Source organism: Lampetra planeri, chromosome 47, assembly GCF_965212315.1.
Source record: "Lampetra planeri chromosome 47, kcLamPlan1.2.h2, whole genome shotgun sequence".
NCBI classification, from domain to species: domain Eukaryota; kingdom Metazoa; phylum Chordata; class Hyperoartia; order Petromyzontiformes; family Petromyzontidae; genus Lampetra; species Lampetra planeri.
The window spans coordinates 451946-463058 of record NC_136153.1 but is presented as its reverse complement, the minus strand read 5'-3'; the positions used below and the strand labels follow the sequence as shown (position 1 = coordinate 463058).

The 11113-nt window shown below is 52.9% G+C and overlaps 1 non-coding gene across 1 annotated transcript; it reads left to right on the top strand.

Annotated features, from left to right (window-relative positions):
* The first annotated feature begins 3827 nt into the window (after window positions 1-3827).
* Window positions 3828-3934, top strand: LOC144733592 (U6 spliceosomal RNA). The gene has a single exon (XR_013588381.1). It is a non-coding gene; the product is annotated as a U6 spliceosomal RNA (small nuclear RNA).
* Window positions 3935-11113: the final 7179 nt, after the last annotated feature.

Here is an 11113-nt window from a genome sequence, read left to right as displayed (position 1 = left end):
CATGTTACCACCCCACCGCCTTTCCGACGCGGCGTCATAACCAGTAGCACGCGTCGGCCATATCGGGGGGGGGATTTCCATGTTACCACCCCACCGCCTTTCCGACGCGGCGTCACAACCAGTAGCACGCGTCGGCCATATCGGGGGGGGGAATTTCCATGTTACCACCCCACCGCCTTTCCGACGCGGCGTCACAACCAGCAGCACGCGTCGGCCATATCGGTGGGATTTTAACCCAGTCTCTCTCCAAGACTCGCATCGCAGCATATAGCTGTACCGACCGAGCTGAGACCCAGTCTCTCTCCAAAACTCGCATCGCAGCATATAGCTGTACCGACCGAGCTGAGACGACCCAGTCTCTCTCCAAGACTCACATCGCAGCATACAGCTGTACCGACCGAGCTGAGACGAGCCAGTCTCTCTCGAAGACTCGCATCGCAGCATATAACTGTACCGACCGAGCTGAGACGACCCATCGTTCACTCATTGCACAACATGCACCCTAACAACTGAGGGATACAGTCCCAACGTAACAGGACAACTCCACCTGAACCTTACGAATCTCCAGCCCACTGTTTCAACGCACCTCCGAGTGTCTCACTCTCCGGGCCGTCAGGTCAAGCCATCAGACACAGCATGATGGGACCACACTCTCTGAGCCATGTGAGCGCACAGCCCACTTGGCTAGACAAGCCACGGAGTGTCTCGATCTCCGGGCTGTCAGGTCAAGCTGTCAGACAGCATGACGGGACCACACTCTCTGAGCCATGTGAGCGCACAGCCCACTTGGCTAGACATGCCACGGAGTGTTTCAATCTCCGGGCTGTCAAGTCAAGCCGTCAGCCATAGCATGACGGGACCACAATGTTCGTGTTAGACACACAACTCTCACTGGGCCATCCTGACCAGGATCTGCGCCCCAAGATAAGTGACAGCCAGCACCACAATTCCAAATCCCTGGCAGCATGTCACCATCGCAATTTAACACCATCACAACACATACGATTTGAATTATGATCCCCCACAGAACTGATCCAATGCCGAACAAGTACGCCCAATTTGTGACGATCCCGAATATTCAATGGTCACAACAATACACCTCACATCCCGTATCCGTACACATCATCTCCGAGACTCGCATTGCAGCATGCAGCTGTACCAACCGAGTGGAGAGAGCAACGCAATTTGACAGCAATTAACGGAAACGCACCCCCGATCGATGTAGAACACAAGCGGCATTCCCGCACAAAATACATCATCTGTGCAACAACGGACAGGAGCCAACCAGTGAGGTTGAAACACACCGAACCTGTAATTTGAAAAACCCCTTCAACATTAACCATGGGACTCAGGGCATTCGAATTTTGAGAGCAAAAAAAAAACAATACACAAACCCCAAGAATCGCCGAATTGATTAATACAGTATATGCAGTATATGAATTTCGTACAGTCAATCATTTGGTGCAATGCTCCATCCAGTCCCCACATGGCAACACACACAATCACTACTCCAGACAATCCGTACATAGTAAATAATCACAAGCAAGTACCCAACAGTCCATACACTGTTAACAATTCCAAGCAAAGCTCCATACGGTCTGTACCTTGGCAAAAATGACGATCAAAGTTTCTTACAGTTACACGTGGCAATCACGAGCGAAACTCCATACAGTATACACAATAACAACGGCGATTTCGCAACAAAACGATGTAACAACACGAGTCATTAACACGGCAACATACAGGATATCAACGGAGCTCGGGACACCAACACGAATTAATCATTAACTACACCCAGAAGATACCGATCTCGACGCCGTATTTAACAACAACACTTGTTACAAGCAGAAACCCCCCATGGTCGCCGCGTCAATTTATCACGCACACAACCGGACGAACACGCTCCGCAACCCAGCGAGTAAAAAAAAACACCCGCGATCGCAACCCGGCGCACGAAAGATGGGTGAAGTTATTATTTTTCTTGGGGACGGGTGCTTGTCATGTGACGACTCGCCTGGCAACCTTTAAATAGCGGAGCGCGGCAAGGTGGAGCACGGGGACGCCCCAAAGAATATTGCATGATGAATACGGCCTGCTCTTGCGAACCCATCCACCCTCTCGTGCTCGAGCAGAAGACGGGGGCGCCACCCGAACGTGTGGAACTCCCCCTTCGCAGGCGTTGATGTCGGCGGGAGCGGCATTTCAGCAGCAGGAGCGGCGTTCCCGCCGCCGAAATGGCGGGAGCGGCGCTTTGGCGGGAAGCGCGCCCGACCAGCCGCCGAAATGGCGGGAGCGGCGCTTTGGCGGGAACCGCGCCCCGACCAGCCGCCGAAATGGCGGGAACCCCGTGGCCCGCATGGCCGGGCCTCCCCTGCCAGCCCCCGCAGCGACGATGGTGTCCTCTCCCCGCGGCTCCGTCGCTCCATTCCCGATGGCGGCGATGCAGCAGTGTGGTGACAGTCCCGCCGCTCCGCGTGCAGCGCCATCTCTCTCTCTCTGTCACCGGGGCTGCCATCCCCGGGGCTGTCAGAAGGATGGTCGTCACACCGTCCCCGTTGTACGAAGGCGTCCAGGTGAGTTTTATATTTGTTTTTCGTGTGCCCATTTTACTTCCCTAGGATAACACCTAGCAATATTTATTTACCCCACTTCTGACACCAGATGTAGTAGGTTCGAATTAGGTGCACACACACGCAACTTGGAGGCAACACTATTTATTAAACGGTAAATAACATAACGCTGTACATGAGGTGGTGACCACCTTCCTCAACTCACTAACACTCTGGAACACGACACAGACTGGACCAGGCAGGCAACGGCCTGCCTGGCCCAGGACGACGACTCGGGACTTGACGACTCGTGATGTCTTCACTTCGGAGTACAGTACAACAGCCTCGCTCTCCGTTCACACCACGCTTATATCTGGTTTGGCGTGGCTGGCTCCGCCCCGGCGTGGCTGGCTCTCTTCAGGCCACGCCTCCCTTCCCAGGACACGCCTCACTTCCCCCACCTCTGGGAAGGTCCGGATCCCTCCACCACGTGACCCCCCGGGCACCCCCTTGGGGCCCCCAGCCTTCGAACAGGCCAACACAGTAGTGACCGTTCTGTCACTACACGTGCATCATGGAGAGGACTTGCCTCTTGGAGTTGGTGGTTATAAGTGACGACATGGCCACACATTCAGTTCTTTTGAGGTGGTGGTCTGGGCAAGGCTGGGAGCTTTGTACACGTGCAGTGACCGATGGGTTGGGGGGGGACAGCTGGGGACATGACAATGAGCAGCAGAAGAATGTTGTAAGAGTCTCCTAATTAATTGGTGAGGGGGAGGGCGAACCGGGGGAGGTAATGAATGAGGAAACTGAAGGGAAGGAGTGAGTGAGTGAGGAGTAGCGAGGGACGAAGTGAGCAGAGGGAGAGGCCGGGGCGTCGAGGGAGTGTTTGTATACAACTCTGCGGGACGGCTCCTCGCGTTCGGGGTAGCGCTGCGTGGCCCCCACACCGCAGCCCCTGCGAGGCGACGCGCCCCACGTGACGGAGCCGTCGCGTCTGTTTATGAGTAAAAGGAGGCGCAGCGCGAATAATTCTGCGTAACGCCGCCGCGTGTCCTCGCCGCTGTTTGTAATCGGGGCGCGTTCATTATTCACGCGGTGACCTCCTCGAGCAACGGGGCCGGCCCGACTTTATTTTTAACTGCCCGACATTTTCGCGAATTCTGTTCGTGCAAAATTAAAGCCTCTCCCGGCATGAACTTGCGACACGCCCTGCAACAGGCGTCTCCCCCCCCCCCTCTCTCACCCCTCTCTCTCTCCCCTCTCTCTCATCTCCCTGTATTTGCTCCGGCAGTACATACACTAAAATTGGAACGATACAGAGAATATTAGCATGGGCCCTGCGCAAGGATGACTTGCACCCCCTCTCTCTTTGCTCCTTTCTCTCTCATCCCCTTTCTCTCATCTCCCTCTCTCTCTCTCTCGTCTTCTCTATTTTGTCCTCTCCCTCTCTTGTCCACTCATCACCCCTCTCTCGCCAAAATCCACCCCCGTGTAACCTACACAGGCTGTTGTGAGCAGCTGATGTTAGTGAACAACACTCGTGGTGTCTCACAGCAAGAAATATGGGTTCGATTCCTGACTCGGGCTCCTTTCTGTGCGGAGTGTATACATTCTCCCCCTGGTCTGCATGGGTTTCCTCCGGGTTCTCTCTGGTTTCCTCCCATAGCTAAACACACCCAACACACAATGCCAGTAGTGTTAGCCAATCATCCCAGTGTAGCAGGACCCTTCTGACTATGAGTCGTCGGGCTCAGTGTGGCTTCCCTCCCCAATGGTGATATTAATACACCGAACTAGGTAATCATGAAAAGCTGAGTCGCCCTAAGAGAGGTCCACGACCGGTCGGCATTAATAGATGCTCGCTGACAGCAGTTGTCCCTAACGTATGTTCAAGCTATACGGGGGATCTTTGTCTTTATGTGAGCGAGTGTGAGAGAGTGGGGAGCGGTCACGTAGCGGTTAACGCATCGCGCTACGAACCCGGCAACCCGAGTTGGATTCCTGCTCACGACCAACACCAGGCAATGATTATTTGAAGCAGTCCTGCCTTCCCCTAGGTCGACTCAGTCTCAAATGAGTACCTGGTGCTAAGTGTAAACATCGCCACTTGGGAGACAAAGGCGGCCGGGCGTGGTGGTGGCAGCACTTAACAAATCCTGTTAAGGCTACACGGGGGATCTTTGTCTTTGTGAGTGAGCGAGAGTGAGACAGTGTGAGCGTGTGTGGCAGGGTGAGCGGGTGTCTACCAGGCAACCACCACGCATCCACCACCATTCCCACGGTAAGGCCGTCGTATTGAGTTCACTGCTAAAGGCATCGTCACGCGTCACGTGTCCGGGTTCGTGCGTGGGTTTTCCTCCTAATCATCATCACCCAACTACGCGGACGTCAGCTCGAGTCCTTGCATGTGTAGTGACATGGAATGGGTCACTACGGAGCATAGCGCTGGTTGCTGGCAGAGAAGGCGATCTGCATTTGCAGCAGCAGCCCTGTCTGACCGCAGGTCACGTGATAAGCCAGAGAGAGGGACGTAGGGGAAAAGTGATAGAGGGGGCACGTGAAGTAAGCCCGGGAACCTTCTAGTAGGTTCTGGAAGGGGGGCGTGGCCGGGGCGGAGTGAGGCCACGCTGGGAGGATAAAAGGGGACCCCGAGCGAAGACTCGGGGCTGTTGCCTGGAGTGGGATCCCGTCGTGCTGCTGGAGTCTTCGTCTGCGTCGTCAGTCAAGGAGTCTGCCAGCTGTCCTGACTGGGAGCTGTAGTTACCTTTGTAACCTGTTAAGGCTGTTAATAAATAGAGTGCCTCCTCCTAGTGTCTGTGAGTCAGTCACTACACATGCGACACTGCGCTCGACGACGAGCAGTGCAGTGTCACCTACTGGAGCGATGTTTCAGTTGACAGAGATTGGAGCGGCTTTGACTTGCTGAGCGTCATCAGCAGGGTCTCTCTCTCTCTCCACGTGAGCCACGTCCTCTCGGTGACCGTGGACCTCCTTCCACTGAGCTCTGTCCGTGAAATGTACTTAGGAACTTTGAATTCGCTACTCCCAGTTGTATGCAGTTGTTCAAATTGTTACGGTAACTTAATTGGCTGTCTTTCCCAGCTTGTTGTGGTGCCGATCATGTTGCAGATTAAAACATTACATGTGCAAGAAATAGAACTCTGCCTTTGTCCAATTATTATCATGGATGTCCTTGTTGTGTTCCCTGCTGCCACCCCTAACACGTTTCCCTCCTTGCAGCCTACCACCGGAATGAACGTCCCCTGCACATTGAGCAGTCCACCCTCCTTATCCCACTTCCGTTCCTCCCTTAAAGCCTCACCACCTCTTCTCCATCGCCCATTCGATTCCTCTTCCCTTCCGCTCACCCCTCCACTCTGCCGCGTCCCTCCTCTGTAGCCCTTTCGTGACTCCCACGTGGCCTCTCTCACGGCCACTCATCCTAGGCCCTTGCATTGCCCCGTGCCTTCTAAATACTGTCACTCGGCTTTTAAACTATGTTGTATGTACAGTGTATTGAACTTCTTTTGCACCGTACTCCCCACGCCCCACCTCCCTCCCCCTACTAATCGTAGATGTGGGGGAAGAAAAATACGTTATTTTTGCTTATTTTAAAGTGCGTAGCCCCAGTGGCTTCCTCGTATCGGAAGGAAAAGCGTTCCAGACGGTCGCAGAAGCGCAGCTGAAAGCGCCGCGCGATGCGGTGACCGCGGTCTTTGTTCGATGGCCAGCAGCCACGATCCCTGCTGCTGCGAGGATGAGCGGAGTTTGCGTGATGATGATGGTTGATGCTCCTGGACGTGATCAGCGAGGCATTGTGTGATTCATTTGTGGCAAGCACTTTGCGTGTAATGAGTGCCGAGCGATGCTCACGAGCGCTCTCCGGGCCCTGGTTGAACAGTACGCATTGGGCTCTGGCGCTCTGACACTGCAACAGATCTGCGTCACTCATCTTGTTTTTCGTCAGCAGGACGCGGTCCATTGCCGCGAATCGATGCCACGCTGGAGGTGGGAACCGCTTCGTGGGCGGCTCTCGCCGCTGTTTGACCCGAACCGTCCCCCGCCCGCGCGCTGTTCCCTTGGGCGCACCCGCGCCGCTTGCGTCTCGCGTCTCGATCTCCATCGCTCTAAAAGTAGACTCGGCGCATGAGAGAAAAAGAAAATAACCAAACTCCCCGCGTGGTCTAATCATCATCATCGCGGTGATCATCGCGGGCCACTCGTCACTCATGTGAATGCGGCGCTCCGTGGAAATACACGCCCCCACCTCCCCCCTCCACCTCGCCCCTCCCCCCACGCCCCCACCTCCCCCCCTCTCCCCACGCCCCCACCTCCCCCCTCCCCACGCCCCCACCTCCCTCTCCCGCCCCCCAAACATCCCCCCTCTCTCTTCGCCCACTCCCAACGCCCCCACCCCCTCCCGCGACGCTCCACCTCCCTCTCTCCCTCCCCCCTCTCCCCGCGCCCCAACTCCTTTCCCTCACCCCACGCCCTCAGTCCCCTCTCCCTCCCCTTTGCCCCTACACGCCTCTCTCCACCCCACCCCCTATCCTCCACGCGCTGTAGGCAAGACGCGCTGTGATCTGCAGGGTCGTTAAGCGGAGAGCCAAGTAACATGAAGGCCGGGCTCTATAAATACAATGTATTACTCCCGCGTGTTTACCCACAAGACCTCACCGAGTCTCGAGACTCACTTTTTTCAAAATGAAAGAGAACTCCACGCTCACTCTGCAGAATAGGGAGAGATCATACAAACTCCACTCACGCTCACTCTGCAGAACAGGGGGAGATCATACAAACTCCACTCACTCTCACTCTGCAGAACAGGGGGAGATCATACAAACTCCACTCACTCTCACTCTGCAGAACAGGGAGAGAACAGAAAGGCACACGAGTTGAGAATCGAACCCAGGTTCTCTCGTAGCGAAGTGTTACCCTTCCACGTCTTTTGAGGCTCCGCCCTACATAAAGATCAGAAACTTCGTGAATTTAGTCTTCACTCCATACAGGTGTGTGGAAACAAGTCATCCCACGATTAAAATACATCTCTGAGGACCTCAGAAAAAGAGTTATTGATGCTCATAAATCCGGAAAGGGTTACAAAACCATTTCGAATGATTTGGGGCTTCACAAATCCATTGTCAGACCGATCGTCTACACATAGAGAAAGTTCAAGAGCACAATCACTCTACCCAGGAGTAGTCAGCCTCCCAAAATCTATCCAAGAACAAACCGGAAAATCATCAAGGAAGTCACAAAGAACCGCAGAGAAACATCCAAGAATCTGCAGGTCACTCTCGCCTTGGCTAATGTGAGTGTTCATGGCTCAACTATCAGAAAAATACTGGGCAAAAATGGTGTTCATGGAAGGATAGTAATGAGAAAACCACCGCTCTCCACAAAGAACATTGTTGCCGGTCTCAAGTTCGCCAAAGAACACATTAGATGATCCATAACACTTCTGGAACAATGTTCGCTGGACAGACGAGTAAAAGGTAAAAATGTTTGGCCTTAATGAGAAACGTTATACTCTTCTTCAGGTGGAAACAAGTTAGCGAAAGCACACCGCTTAGCGAAAGCACACGCTTGTGTTGCGCCCAAAACGTCGTGATTTAATTTATTTAAATTTTTTACCTACGTGACTTTACCGAAAAAACCGAAGAGAATCCTTGCAGTCACAAAAACTTCAAATCTAGAAAGAGAAACGTTATGTTTGGCGAAAACCAAACGCTGCTTTCGAACAAAAGAACTTCATCCCAAGTATCAAGCGTGGTGGTTGGGAATGTGATGGTTTGAGGCTGCTTTGCTGCCTCAGGACATGGACTGCTTGCCATCATTGACACAACCATGAATTCTGCATTGTATCAGAATGTCAGGCCATCCCGTCCGTGAGCTGAAGCTGAACCGAAAGTGGGTCGTGCAGCAATACAATGATCCTAAAAATACAAGCAGATCTGCAAAATATTGACTGCAGAAGAATAAAACTCCGCGTTTTACAATGGCCTAGTCAAAGTCCGGACCTAACCCTCATTGAAATGTTGTGGCAGGACCTGAAGCAAGCTGTTCATGCAAGACAACCCTCAAATATCACCGAATTTAAGGAATTCTGCAAGGAGGAATGGGCCAACATTCCTCAAATTCGATGTGAGAGACTGACCAACGGTTACAGGAAACGCTTAGTTGCAGTCAGTGACTGAATCTAAAGGTTCACAAACTTTTTCACACTTGCTTAATTACGTATAATAATGTGAGGATAAATAAATGTTGAAAGAGTATCATGTTTTTTGTGTAATTTGTTTAATAAGTTTATCTTTATCTATTATTAGGACTTAGATTAAGATCTAATAACATTTTTTGTTTGAAATATGTAAAATGTGTGAAAATCCTAAAAGTTTCATAATATTTTTCTCGGCACTGTATGTTGAACTTCTTTGTAGCCAACCCTACTAACCGGAGGTGCGCGGTAAGGACAACACACAAAACACAAAAAGCAGTTCTAAAGAAAAAAAGTTTTCAAATCCAGATTATTTAAAATTACATAGCTCCAGTGGCTTCCTAATATCGGACGCAAGAGCGTTCCAGACGGCCGCAGAAGCCGCCCATCTGAAAGTAGGCGATGCGATGACCACCATATTTGTTCGACGGTTAGTACAGAAGCTGCTGCTGCTGCTGCGAGGATGACCGGAGTCTGCGTGGAGAGCGAGAGGCGAGCAGGCGGACACGTGGGGGGGGGGGCGCGGCTCCACGCTGGGGGACCTCGCGCCGATCCCTGGCTGGGCACAGCCGTCGCGTGGATTTCATCGCAGCGCGGCGGACGCGGACCCCGCAGTGTTCCAGGTTCCGCAGCGGCTTCCTTTTAAGAAGAACGCGCAGCTTGCGATGTTTCTGATTAAAGCGCGCGGTGCCGCTCCTTCACTACCTAGCCCGGCCTCCTCCTCCACCGGGCAGCAGAGACTCCGCGTGCTGCACGATTCGTGCGGCCGGCACGGTGGTGCTGGGAGGCGGCAGCGCGGTGCTGGCACTCGCGCATCGTAGCAGGAAGCGTTTGGGTTCGATTCCCGACTCTCTCATCCTCTCTCTCTCATCCTCTCTCTCTCTCATCCTCTCTCTCTCATCCCCCCTCTCTCTCGTCCTCTCTTTCTCGTCCTCTCTCATCCTCTTTCTCTCGCCAAAGATCCGCCCCCGTGTAACCTACACATGCTACTGGGAGCAACTGCTGTGAGATAATCATCGTGCCTCACACCAAGATATCTGGATTCGATTCCCGACTCGGGCGCCTTCATGTGTGTAATGTTGTATGTTCTTCCCCTGTTCCCCGTGGGGTTCTCCAATGTACTACCACCGCGATGGAAAAATAAAAAAACCTCTCTACAGTGGAACTTAAAAAAAAAATTAAATACCAGCAAAATACTCAATTGGGATCACGCACTTCGGTAACATCGCCACGTGATGGCGAATTCTTGGCAGGACCCTCCCGACAAAAGAGTCTTGAAACTCGGCGAAGCTTTCCTCGGTAAACACGAGTGATAACAACAACAATAAGCTTAGACTGCGTGTGTGCGTCCATCGCAATAGCTGAGTGTGTTCGCTGTGATGCACGCATTTGACATTCGACACAAGCAGTAGAGAACTTCAATTTCCCATTCCACCCACGTGTACGCGGACAAAAAGGCCATTCGCATTCGAGGGCGCAGTATTAACCAGGATGGCTTGCCGGATTCGAACCTCCACAATCGAGCGAGCGGGTGAGCTACCACTGGTGTCGTGCCACCACCGCGCGAGTGCCCTTCAACAACAGAATCAAAATCTTTATTTAGACTGCAGGAATCCGATGAGCTATAAAGCTCTTGTTCACAGATGTCTGTGTTTTTCACAGCAGAAGGTTCGGATAAGAACTTTACAAACAACGAACAGTACAAAAATACGATTGTAGTGCGAAGTACAAGAAAGTAAAAACAAACCACCCAAACACACATACAAATAGAGCTAAACCATCCTCATCCTACCAGGCACCGCCCAGCGAGGGTGTTACCGTATGCTTCAGAAGCGACCTGCCCACTAATGAAAGCTCCTTGCCGTCGTGCGAGTCGCTCGGCAGCTGAACGAAGTCAAATTTACCCCGAGCGGGGCCGGTGCAGCGCTGGGCACGGAACCGTCGGGGGCTGCGTGCGCCCGGCTGCCTCGCGCCGCCCTCCCTACCGCCGGCGATGGGGTGATTATCGATCGAGAAAAACTGAGGGCGGAAATGTCGACGTCTCTATTAAATTGGGAGAAACAAATCAACATTCTCCCCTTTGTACAGCCATTGTGCCGGTATTTTGTTTGTTTTCAACGGGCAATTGAATTACGCCGCGGCTCGTTTGATGCACACACAATGACGTCCCTCGTCAGGTCCCTTCGCCACTGACGTTGCCGCTGCTGTTGCCGCGCGGGGAGAGCGCAAATTGCGACTTTCGTGTGCCGCACAATGATTTACAACTCAAGCGTCTCTCTCTCTCTCTCTCTGTGCCTCCTCTGAGTTGCGTGCCATTCTGTCCCTGTTCTAGTGGGTTTCCTCCCGG